This window comes from Quercus suber, unplaced genomic scaffold (genome assembly GCF_002906115.3).
Source record: "Quercus suber isolate HL8 unplaced genomic scaffold, Cork oak 2.0 scaffold_144, whole genome shotgun sequence".
NCBI classification, from domain to species: domain Eukaryota; kingdom Viridiplantae; phylum Streptophyta; class Magnoliopsida; order Fagales; family Fagaceae; genus Quercus; species Quercus suber.
The window spans coordinates 18,327-32,074 of NW_027069605.1; the positions used below are offsets into that span (position 1 = coordinate 18,327).

The 13,748-nt window shown below is 36.1% G+C and overlaps 1 long non-coding RNA gene across 3 annotated transcripts; it reads right to left on the reverse strand.

The window, feature by feature from the left end:
- Positions 1-3,155: 3,155 nt before the first annotated feature.
- LOC112035472 (uncharacterized) lies at positions 3,156-7,872 on the reverse strand. Of its 3 annotated transcripts, XR_010630252.1 has the most exons (7): positions 7,458-7,872; positions 7,028-7,343; positions 6,778-6,851; positions 6,247-6,345; positions 5,887-5,923; positions 3,937-4,030; positions 3,156-3,597 (listed from the first exon to the last, which is right to left on the reverse strand). It is a non-coding gene; the product is annotated as an uncharacterized LOC112035472 (long non-coding RNA). The 3 variants fall into 3 exon arrangements; XR_002885497.2 differs by having other exon boundaries at positions 7,028-7,872; XR_010630253.1 differs by lacking the exon at positions 5,887-5,923 and having other exon boundaries at positions 7,028-7,872.
- Between the last annotated feature and the right edge of the window lie 5,876 nt (positions 7,873-13,748).

Here is a 13,748-nt window from a genome sequence, read left to right on the forward strand (position 1 = left end):
TAATCACATTTTTTGGGAAAAAATAGAAAATAAAATGAGAAGAAGAAGCGTCAAAATAAAAATACAATCATGAGTCAAACACCAAATTATTCAAACCATGCTATATAATAGAATAACACTATATTATTGTAAACTATCTTTATATGCAATAGTATAACATTTAACAATCATAGATAAGAAAAAATATAATAACTTAAAAACACAAAACCCAATTGCATCAACCTAAAGTAGAATTCTAAAGAATACATAAATTCATCAATTTAAAGTAGAGACACAAAAAATAAAATAAAAAATTCACACAAAAATAAAACATGAAATAGAGAGAGAGTTACCTTTTTTCATATGGAAAAATATGTATAGAATGGAGAGAGAATGACAAATTTATAGTAATAGAATAGAGAGAAGGAGAGCCAAAATAAAAGGAAATGAAAGGAATAAATGAAAAGTGACATTAAGGTTGAGACTAGTAGAGAGATGAAAATGTAAAAAGAGACATTATGATTAAAAATAGTTGAGAGAAATGGTTAGAAATAAGTAAATGTTGTGGCCACTAATGTAACTCAATATGATCGTAACAACAATAAATACTATATTTCAGTTTTTAAAAAGATATAGATATAGAAATAGATATAGATATATATAAGTCTTAACAGACACTGCTATGTAATTGGCAAAATAGCATTGCAATATGTCATCCTCAAGAATAATATAAGTATGGAATGTAAAAATTATATTCCTTTGCATGTTTAGAGTCTACTCTTTAGACCTTGTTTACAAGATGCAGCTTACAAGTACGGCAAATTAAAGGGCAAAACCTAAAAAGTTGTCAACTATGATTAAGGGTGATTTCAGAACAGGAAAAGGCTAATGATTTCCTAACATTCTTTCTATCAGGACTATGATCGATTGTGGAATGAACTGAGTTGGTCCATAACCACATACAAAAACATCGAACCATTGCATAATGCATAGCACTTCGCAACTGTCGAACTTATTCAATAATTACAACCTTGATATTGAAGCATTGCAGAAGATACAACAATCCAACATTATCTGATTGATGATGCTTCCCTTTTCAACCTTCAGCATTTATTTTTTTTTTTTTTTTTTTTTTTTTGGGAATTACATTTTACCTTCTTATGATTTAGTACTACTGTAATTCAATTCATAAACTTTAAGTTACTATATTTTATCTTTAAAGTTTAGATTAAAATGAAATTGTTAAAATTATGTCCGAACTATTTTTACCTTTTTCATTTTAATTCAAACATTTTTTAATGAAGTTTTTATCCAAATTATAGGGAGACAAAATGTAACAACTTATAGTTTGTGGGACTAATTATTGATTTGATCAAACCATGAGGGATAATTTTTTTGTCCAAAAACTGTGACATCTATTAATTTGGACCAAACGCTTAATAATTTTTTTTTGTCCAAAAACTGTGACATCTATTAATTTGGACCAAACGCTTAATAATTTTATTTCAACCCAAAGTTTCATACTATAGACGAAAATAAATTAACAATTGAAAATTTGTGAATTAAATTATGATAAAACCTAACCAAATTTACCTTTTCTTATCTTATGTTTTCTTTTATAAAGGTTCAATTCATTTATTTCATTTTTATTTTTTTTTTCCATGAAAATGGCTTTGGATGCAGAGGATGCGCTCTCTTTACTTTTCTCCCTTTTTTTTTTTCATTACAAAATGAAGGAGGAAGATTCAACCTCTTCTTTTTTTTTTCTTTTCTTTTTTAATTTAAATTTAAATTTTATGCATACATATTTTTAATTTTTACATCCTCTTAAAGATAATCCAATAATATCATTAAACGCAATACTTTTTTTGGCTCTTTACCTTAGATTCAGCCATAAATGGAGAAACATATTTTGGTTGCGTATTTTATGTGATATATATATATATATATAGAAAATTATTAAATTTTGGTTTGGGTTGAATTCTTGTATGCGCAAGATATGTCATAAATGGTTGGTTAAGGAATTATAATAAATTTGGTCGGCTGGTTTTCTGAATTGACCCAATTTTGATAGGGCAAATTAAACATTTTAATTGGATATAGAATGGATTTAGGTTCAAATGTTTAAATCAAATTAAATTTGGGAAAAAATTTGGGCTTTACGCCATGTGTATCCAAGCTATTTAAGCTATTAAAACATTTCAAAATGAATTTTAATTATTTTTTAGAAAACAAAGGTTTTATACTGAAATTACACGCATGCAATGTAAAATAGCACCTAAAAAGGATTGGCTTCTATCTTTTTCTCTTAAAAATTGATAAAAGAATTGTCAAGAGCCTTGAGGATTAATCGATTGGTAACTCCTGTATTTTAAATGGAGACTTCCTTGTTTTATGTTCGATGCATGAGATATATTTGCCTTTCATAACATTATCTCTCTCTACAAACTTTTTTTTTTTAAAGTTATATATTATTTATAAGTTTTAAGTTTATTAAGTACTCTATGGTTATTTTTTTATTTCTCTTTTTTCTTTGATCATTATTATTCAATATATTTTATTTATTGGTGGTTAGACAAAGTCAAAATAAGGTTAGAATATATGAATCAAAACAGATATTGATACCATTTACGGGACATGTCACAGTTTCAAATATAATTGTTGGTTTAGTAAAATAAGTGTAGTTCCTACTAGCCTTTTGCTTTTTATCTTACGGTTTTACCAAATAAGCAATAAAACCAGTTGTGCCTTGTGCGAGAGCTAAGTTTGGTAGTCTTCAATTCTTCAACGCAGATCTAACTCAATTCATTCTAACGCTTGCAATAGTTGATATACACCCAAAACTTGAAATTTAATTACAACCTAAGTCATGGAATCGATCAACACTAAAAATCTAACAAACTATCCCTTGGCAATTATTTATTTAATAATGAGATACATTTTTTTAATTTTCTACATTCCACCAATTTATTTATAAAATTTCAGAAGATGAGATGCTCCACACTGCAAACTAAATACAATCTCCTCAGCTATTATTACTCAAAAGCCTAATTAGTAAAATAAGCAGATAACTTATGACAAGAAGTGTCCTCCAAATTTCAACAGGAAAAACGGAACAAATAATTCTCATCCTAAGTATGCACCATATCAGTTTATTTTAAGAATGGACCGCTCAATACAACAAAATCAACTGTCATTGTTATTCATACCCAAAAGTATCATTTATAACTTACAAGGGCGCACACCAGGGCATGAATTTCTTGTTGACACACAAGCAAGAGTTATAGAAACTACATAAGCTAAAGCCTTATCCATACCTTCAAAAATATACACTCCACGAAAGAGAGAAATTCAAAAATATAATCTACTACAATTTACTGTCCAAAGATGAGCTCATCAGCCTGGCCATTAATTTAATCTTGTACTGGTTTAGCTGCCACCAAATTACTGCAACTTGAGGAGTCAGTTCCCTCAGCTTATTAACAGCTTGCTATGAACAATTCAAGAAATCTCAAAGATCATATCTAAATCAGCATTCCACTTCCATTTCAACTCGAGCTTGGCCACAAGGAACTAAGTCTAGCTGCACTCTTGCGGTCTTTTCTAAGCTGAATAAACCTGAGTTGGCAGATGAACCAAAATTTCATCATTAAAAACAGGCACCTTCGTTGTAAGACTCACCACCTGGCAGAGAATGTGCATAAACTTGAAACAAAGTGTTCTTGTGAAATGTGTTAAAATGCACTTTCTTCCGAGATGTGTTTAAAAAATGTGAAAAAAAAAAAAAAAAAAAAAAAAAAAAAAAAAAAAAAAAAAAAAAAGGTACCCTCAAATAGAGTTGAGAGGTTTTGGAGCAACAATGAAGATATTTGCCATGCTGAATACAAAAATTCATCAGTAAATTGAGATAGAAAATTGTATAGAAATTGAAAATGGCACAAGCCTTTTGCAACTTACATGCCCAGAAATTCAAAATTTTCATCAATAGGAGCATCAAAACTGCACACAAATTCTCGATACTCAGTTATGTCACACTTAGTGCAGTCTGCCACTGCAAAAACAAGTGATTTCACATTCGCGTGAAGGAAAAAATCAGACAAGAAAAATCAATATAAAAAGAATGGAATAGAAACAACAAGAAATAGCACAGTTCGCCAAAATTTTATTTCTATGCTTTTGCTAACAACAGTTCACCAAACAATATAATCCACAAAGAAAGATGATCAATGAAGTCACTGAATTATTGGTGGATCAGGCAGACCTTTAAAAAAGAACCACATAAGAAATGCTGAAACAAAACCCAAAGATTGAGTCACTGCCAATTCTAGATACCACGAACAGAAGTAACAAGAAAACTCAAAATTTTCACTTTAGAGAGGGAAAAGAAATACGGCTTAAAAGGGTAATACTTTTCTGTGTATTTTTAAATCCTTTTCTTCGAATTTCTTTGTTGAAAAAGGTTTTCATCCTTTTTAGATAATCAATTACTTCATACTTCTCAATATGAAGGAATAAACTTTCTGCCAACATCTGCGCACAATAAGCTAACAGATTCTCTGTCACAAGATAAAGCCACAGCTTATATCATAAAGAATAACAACCATTGGCCATGTCAATCATACGCAACTTTCAAGAAAAAGGGAAAAAAAAGCAGGGCATAAAACATTTGAGCCAAGCCAGTAAACTGGGATTAAAAGTGAACTTCTGCCAATGATTATGCAGCCCTTTATGCAAGTGGTTTCCCTAAAATAACAAAATGATATTCGAATGAAGATGTTAATAATAAATATATTAGCACTTCAAAATTTTGAGTCCAGCCCCCAAAAAGAAAGAAAAGTGGAAGAATATCATATATTTACAGAAAATGTTGCTGGAAAACAACCAACAAGGTAAATAGATTAATGCAATTATGATGCTTTATATTCACACTAATCATGCTGTGTAGAAATTTAAACTAGTTGTTAGCATTCATTCTTTACTGTGTCGAGGCAATCTATTTGTCTAGAATTCAGTAAATTTGCTAATTGTGAACAAAAATGGGTCACATAATTATCTTATTCTTCAACTATAAAAACTTTGGTTCGTACTAATGTCCATCACACATGCTTATTTCAGCAAATGCATGCTTGAACTCATTTGAACACAAGTAGAGGGGAGGGAATAACTTCCTCTCCTTTGCAAAGCCTCAAAATATTAGCACAGATAATTCATATACGACACAACCTTATTGGAAACTTTTCTAACACTCATGCAGTGTAACTGTCGTCTGTTCCCTGGCGTGAACATAAAAGAATCCTTCATGGGTATAGCTTCCAAACTCATAATCACCTCTACACATTCATCTCTAATCTTTCTCAATAAAGAGAAACTTTAGATTATTTAATTTTTTTTATATCATAAAATTTTCCATTGAACCTTCCTTAGTCTTCAATGCTCTTCTCACATTTGCAAAGAAGTTCAAACTATTTTTCTCAAGCTTTTTTGGCTATATGTTTATACTAAAAATTCTTCCTTCCATCAAAAAGATATCCAATGCCCCCCCAACCTCCCCGGCTCCCCCCAAGGCACCCCTCAGAAAGCACAACTTTTGACATGGGTGAAAACTCATTAAAAAAAAAAAAAAAAAAATTTTAAAGCCCCCCCAACCTCCCCGGCTCCCCCCAAGGCACCCCTCAGAAAGCACAACTTTTGACATGGGTGAAAACTCATTAAAAAAAAAAAAAAAAAAATCTTAACATTCTTTTTGGCTTTGGTTGAAAGGGCCTCACAAGAATGATTCATGAATAGTTCACAAAAGGCTGTTTAAGTGAGAGAACATCAACACCATCATGTTTATGCAAACCAATAAGAAGCTGGCCATGAAAATGTGTCAAAATATAAATTTATAGAAAAGTGAGGCCATCTTACGCAATTTTTGTACAATTGAAGCAGCCCAGCAACATAGCTGTCATCAGAAAATAGAGGTGAAAGTTCCATTAGGTCTCCTGGGCTGCTATTGAACTCCATCAAGTATTTCAAGAATTAAATTAATAACCTGGAGTTAGTGAATCTTAAACAAAGGGTAGCATAAACTAAATGACCAATTACCAAATGCAATTTATCAGCTCTATTGTTTGACTAACAGTTTCTCGCTGTGCATCTACACTATAACAAGAAAATAACATATAAATGAAAACCTACAATAACCAAGTTTCAATGGAGATGGTGACAATTATATTCAGAGCAGGGATCAGGGGCTTATGGCAGTAAAGCATAGGAAAACTTTACCTGCAAGTGATCTATCTTGGCAGCAGTAAGTCCGACACTTGAATTACGTGAATCCAACCTTGCAAAGCTACCAAACAAGTCATCCACTCCTTTTTCCAGCTGAAATGAGATGTATAGTTATTGTATGCAACTCCATTTTCAGATTCAAATTCATCAAAGGCACTAGCATCCAGAGTATTTTAGTGACTCACATGTTCCCACTTTTCCAATGAGTTGAAAAACATTAATAAAGACAACATGCCAGATCACATTAATTCAGTTCTAATGAAACACGACACAAGAAGCATCAATCCCAATCCCATACTCATGGTCCTGAACCAGTATTGTGAAAACTATAGAAAAGGACAATAACATGCAATTCCCCCCTCCTTAATTTTTCCCCAAACAAAAAGGCAGGTTCCCAAATATCCAAAATGTAAAGAAATTTTCACTACTTTGGATGTTTCACAAACACCGTCTATCTGGTCTTTTTGGAATCTAGCATTCATAATATTTCACAAAATATTAAAAACCAACAGACTGATGCCTTACCTCAACAAGTGTCTTGCAGTGCTTCTGTCTTGAACAGACACCTTCTCCTTGAGATTGTACAGTCTTCCATCAATCTTCAAGCAGTATGAAACAATAAATAAATAATGAAACCACAGAAACAATTAATTATTAATTATTTCTTTTTTCTTTTTTCTTTGAAGTCCATGTTCAATATCCAAAAAAGCGTACTTGGTTCAAAAGTTCAACCAACTTCTTATAAGATCGTTGAATAGAGGCATAAAGCTAAGACCTTATCCACTTCTGGAAACGAAAGTGCAGCAGCCGATTTCGCTGTGGCATCCCCTCTCAAATGTCAATTCGGCAGAGCATCGTTTCCATTAATACCACTACCATGGCCCCCTTCTGATGAATCCGCTTCTTTGTCTTATATAAGAAGTTTTTTTTTTTTTTTTTAAATAACATTGTTAAATTATGAATTCTCCTAAAAGTTTAAGAAATGGTTAATTCAATCATTTAAAAATAATTTTAACAATCATAGGGAATCTTTTTAAAGAAGAACCCTTTGGATTCGTCTCTAACTCCGAGCAACTAACCTCATTTGCCACCTGCCAGAACAAGTTACCTGGTTAAATGAAAAAACGATGGAAGAAGCTTAGAGGTTATGAGACTCGATGATAAGTTCAGAGGAGAGAGAGAGAGAGAGAGAGAGAGAGAGAGACCGATCTACGATTCCAAAGTAGTGTTGTAAAGTGTGGCTCTAGTGCCTGGGTTGCAAGAGACTTCTTGAAGAAATTGAAACACACTGGTACAGTGAAAGAATATGTTAAGACATTCAGTTCTTTGATGATGGATATCAAGAACATATCAGTAGAAGACAAGCTGTTCAATTTCATATTTGGCTTGCAACCTTGGGCACAGTTGAAGTTAAAGAGGTAGGCAGTGCATGATTTGCCCGCTGCTATGTTTACTACAGATACCTTAGTGGACTACAAGTACAATAAGCCTAGTGGAAGATGATGCAGATGCTGATAGAGGAAAATTTGATCCTGTGACAATTGGTATCAGAGCTAGGGGTCAAATTTTCACTCAAATTTTCTACTTGTGATGGCCTTAAGTCTCTGACTTAGTCTCAGCCAACACCATACACTGCAATAACACTTAGAACAGATTATATATAGAGACCTATACACACACAATATTTACAGGAAACCCACCCTCAACCTTTATTACTTAATCTCCAATACAAAAGGAAATCTCTTTACAAGCCTAGAGAATTACACAGAATTTTCTCAATGCCAAATACACTCTACTATTGACACCTCTAATAGCTTTAGGGTTAAATACACAGAATTAACCACTATGTCAGTTATTGACAAGAAGGTTACTATTATATTATGCCCAAGGATATCCAGCTTGCTAGGAGAATCAATGGCGAGAGGGCTTAGAGATTGATAGTGATAGGGGTATTTTCATCTAAGAAAGTCTGTGAGCACTTTGACCCGTCAGGATAAAAACTTCCTCCAATGGGACCTACCAACCAAGGACCCATCAGGATAAACTCCCCCTTCAATCCTTTTAAAATCCCATCATTTTGATGCTTCACTCCCTTTAAATACCTAATGGGTAGCTCGCGTATATGCCCGACGAACGATTCACACCTTGTCATTTGCATACCGACGAATGGATGATCATACCGACAGTTGAGCATGCTGGGTGTGGACACAACGAGGAGTCGCCACCTAGTTTTTGCAATGGCCTAGAAACCATGAATATAGCGTCCTTTCAAGAAATGACTATTGATCTTACTACTAGAGATATGGGTTTGAAGTTAAGGTACGGTCTTGGGAAGATGTTAGGCACCCAAAATTGCCCAACCTTAAGGTTGGCTTCCTCTTATTGTGTCTTATATCTTAATCTCATTAAAGACACATTCAATATTGTTATTCTAAACTCACACATATGCTAGCATTCATCTAACAATCAACATGGCATTAAACATCCCTAACCATACATCTATCATGCTTGTCATCACATCACAAACCCTAGCATACATCTAATCATGCATATCGTCACATCATAAACCTTAACATTCATCTAGCATGGTAAACAAACATAGATCATCACATGAGATCAAGCATCAAACAAAAACATTACATCATTAAAATGCATGTTCATACAAGGCAAAAAGATAGGCATGGCAAACAAACATAGATCATCACATGAGATCAAACATCAAACAAAAACATTACATCATTAAAATGCATGTTCATACTAATGCATGACTTACCTCACTTACCTTGCTGCATCTCAGCACCTATGGCCTTAATGAATGGGCATGTGAATGCATGTTCATGGTATTAAAACAAGAAAATAAAAGGAAAACTCTAATCTAGCATATTAGAGACAATCAAACACATAAACAGGGAAGCAGGGACTCAAAAGCATATCAAAAGGTTAAAACAAAGGCATATGATGTAAAACAAACAAGGCAAAAGAAGTAGAAAGCTCAAAATTAGGGTTTTTTGTCACAAGTATGCGTCCGCATACATAGGCCTACGTTGTATGCGTACGCATACTTCGAGCCTGCGTACGCATACAACGTAGAAAGACACCCAATTCTATGTGAAAGCGTGTGACAAATGCCAACACTTCAGCAACATTATATGGCAGCCATCGAGACAGCTCACTCCGATGAATGCTCCATATCCCATCGCTTAGTGGGGACTCGAAATCATGGGACCCTTCCCTACAGCGATACAGCAACTCAAGTTTCTTGTTGTAAGAATTGATTACTTCACCAAATGGGTAAAGGCTAAACCCTTGGCTACTTTCACCATGAAGAATGTCCAAAGTTTCGTCTAGAAAAGCATTGTTTGCCGCTTAGGGATCCCTAGAGTTTTTGTCTCTTAACAATGGAAAGCAATTTGACAAAGACGCATTCAAAGACTTCTGCCAATAGCTAGGGATCAGAAAACCACTACTCTTCACCTGCTCACCCATAGGCCAATGGACAGGTTGAGGTTACAAACCGATCCTTGCTCAAGATAATCAAGACTCGACTTGAGGAGGTAAAAGGGATATGGCCAAACAAACTACCAAGCATCTTGTAGGCATATAGGACAACGGCCTAAACACCCACAGGTGAAACACCATTCTGCCTTGCATTTGAAAATGAAGCTGTTATTTAAGCAGAAGTAGGGCTTACTAGCTACAGGATAGCTCACCATGATGAAGCGAGGAACGAAGAAGGAATACGCCTACAATTAGATCTACTAGATAAATTCAGGGCGATGGTTGAACAACAGATGACTTGCTACCAGGACCTAATGGCCAAGCGTTACAACACCAAGGTCGAGCCTCGGCACTTTGATGTTGGGGACCTCGTCCTAAGGAAGATAACAATAGCCATCAAAGATCCCACACATGGCAAGATAGGCTCCAATTAGGAAGGACCCTATCGGATCATAAACTGCTATAGAAGGGGCACCTACCACCTAGAAACGCTCGACGGACAAAGTTTCCATCACCCTTGAAACATCGATCACTTGAGAAGATACTACCAGTAGTGCATAAATTACAAACTATGTCATCGCTTTTCCTTTAAATTTCGTTAAGTAGACTATTAAGTTTTTCAGTTCAATTTTTGCTAAGTAAACTCCAAAGGCCCATCGGGAAATTTATCTACATTTTTCATATATTAGGATTATTTTTAATAAGAGGAATTATTCTTGAAGAATTATCTGCTTTCAACAAGGAAAAGCTATAAAAATCTTAAGTCCTACCTACGGGGTGGATTGACGGCTAAGGACACCAACGGGTGCCTGGTCATTTATAAATTTTCTAAATCCTACCTTCAGGGCAGACCAACAACCAAGGACACCAACGGGTGCCTAGTCATTTACAAAAAATTTCAAGTCCTACCTACAGGGTAGACTAATGACCAAGGACACCGACAAGTGCCTATCACTTTTATTCTAAGTCGTCACTCACTTATATTCTAAATCCTACCTACAGGGTGGATCAACAACCAAGGACACCGATAGGTGCATGGTCACTTATGAAAATTCGAAGTTCCATCGTAGGGTGAATTGACAACCAAGGATATCGACGAGTGCCTAGTCACTCACTCATATTCTAAATCCGACCTACGGGGTGGACCAACAACCAAGCACACCAACAGGTGCCTGATCACTCAAAAACTCTAAGTCCCACCCACAAGGTGGATTGACGATTGATGGTATTGATGGGTGCTTGATCACTTACCTACCTCTGCCTAACCTTACGGCCAAAGGTACCAACGGGCATTTTCATCTAAGCCTCAGTTGCTAATCGAACAAAGGAACCAACATAGCGACGAATGTCTAGTCTACTGTCAAAATAAAAGTCATCTTGTTAAGTTATCAGCCTAATCTTATGAAAGAGCACTCAGGCTATGGCCTAAGCTAAAACCAACGGGCACAAACACTTAACATTTTTGTTAAATTTTATGAAAGAGCACCCTCACTTCAAGTGAACCCGACAAATGCTCAGGCTATGGCCTAAGCTAAAACAGACAAGTGCAAACACCATTTTCTATTGTTTTTAGAAAGCACTCTCATCAAGAATAAGGTATTCACAACCGACGGATACACCATAGTCAACAAAGTGCAAACAATGTAAAGAATAAATGAGAAATAAGAAATGCATTATATAAAACCTGATGAGGGCATAAAATGTACTTGTACCCAAAACAAGGCACCCATATTGTTTTCAAATTACATACAAAAATAAAAGAAAAAACTTTAAGCTTGGGGGTTGTCAGTGGCCTTGGTTGGCTACTCATTAGTCTCTTTCCCTTCTGGTATGTCTGCTCCCTTGTCCTCTAGACTGACGGCTTCCTCCTCTTGAAGATCGGCCTCCTCCTCATCTAGTACACCACCAACATGGGGTCATTCGGATTGAGGTGTTTATCTGGACTTGGGAGAAATCCATGCCAGGGAACAAAAGGATGGCCTGCTTGTGAAAGTCCTCGAAGCCGTTGCCATATTGGATCCTAATCTCGTCAAAGTAAGCTTGAGACATCTGGAACTCTGTGATAGCCTCGTCCTTGACCTTGTCCACATGCTCATGAAGAGCAGTCAACTCAGTCCTTAGGTTAGAGTTCTCCTTTGTTAGCTCCTTAACCTGACGGGTGCTTCCTTCCAATTGACTCACCTTCTCTTTTTGCTATTTCATGGTGTTCAAGAGATGGATGGCCTCTTTGTAACCCTTGACCTTGTCCTCTTCAGCCCCCAGACAGGTCCTCAAGCGCTTAACCAACGTCTCCCTCATTGTGCATCTAATTTGGAAGGCCCTCATCCTCACCAAGGCTTGGAAATAGACGAACAAGAAGAGTTACACCTAAATAACCTACATACTCAAACAAATGAAAGGCAAAGAAAGAAACCATAGCTCGCTCTTATCACATCAAAAAGGCATAAATCTCCCAGTGCCTCAACCTCGTGCTCTGAGCACTCGCCTAAATCAGTATCATGGACGAGCGAGTGGCCGTGTCCACTACAAACTCCTTGCTCTTCACCGGTAGAGGGATAGAAGGGTGGATGGGAGGACCTTAAGAGGTTATTAAACCTTTTCCTACGCCATGAAAAGGAGGCTCAGGCATGTTTTAGACCATCTTCGCTTAATCCAGATGGTCAGAAGAGCCTTAGACCTTCTTGCTAAACTGGCCTGCATTCGTTGGTTGCTTTCTCTTCTAGCTAACCTTCGTAAGAGGGATCGACGGCCTGCCAAATTTGGCGTGAAGAGCAACAGCCTTCCTTATCTCTCAGCTTGCTTGTTCTTCCCAGCTTCCATTTCTGAAACCGAAGTGGAAAATGAGTTAGGTAGGAAATCTAAACTACATAAAGAACCAACGAATGAAAACACTTACGAATTCAGGAAAAGGAATCGAGTCGTCAAGCTTTAAAATTAGGAATGGGTCCTCCACAAAAAGCATGAAGAATGTCTAGAGTGACGAGCGTATTCCAAAATCTTTGTTTAAAAGGAATGGCCAACACCCACTTAAGGAAATCTTCTTGTTTCGAAGTGATCGTCTGGCAAGCTTTGGCTGAAATGCAAAAAGAAACAAGTTAGTTGGACAAAAATATAAATAAAACCAACGGTTAAGGTAATACGCAACCAAAGACTTACCAAATTTGTCCAAAATCCCCCAGGCATGATCATAGAAACCACCTAAACTATCCCATTTGTTGGGTCTACACACCCAATAAACCCCTTGGATAAAAAGAACCTACTCTTCCTCTAATGGTTGGAGTCAAGCATGTTAGACACCAACCTTAGTGTTATCCAACGACACATGAAGTTGTAAAAGCCCTTCGATTATGCAATCTCCTAGGGCTTGTAGCAGTAGAAGAATTCTTCAAGAGTTAGGGATCGATAGCCCCCACTTAGCTGATCCCACAAAACCTCAGCACCTATGAAGATTCTCCAAGCGTTGGGGGCTATCTGGTAGACAGATAAACCCATGTAATCCGCTAACTAACAATGGAGCTGGCTAAGAGGTAGCGTCAACCCCGCGATAAAGGCTGCCCCATAAAAGCCAACCTCATGTGACTCCCCTGCATAGCATGTCTCCCCTTTATTAGCCTTCCTAATGGGGATATCATTGGGGATCTAGAAATGAGGTCTGAGTCTACTAAAAACCTCATTTGTCATGCTCACTGGAAAATCATTGACTAACTAGATTCAGGGAAGCATGACTTTTTTATGACCACGTCCCGACGGACTAGCTTCCCCCTCCTCCTCAGATGGCAAATCTACCGACGACTCCCTCTTAGAGCCAAACGGGTCATCTGACACATACTCGTATCCTGACAATGAATATTCACTCGTCACTTCACTACTTCCTGACATTCCCTCACCTATAAGCAACAGATGGAAACTAAGATTCTACTCGCTCAAACTCCCAAACAAAGGACTAAAAACTGTTTATCAAAACCAAAAATAAAAAATAAAAAATGAAATGATAAAGC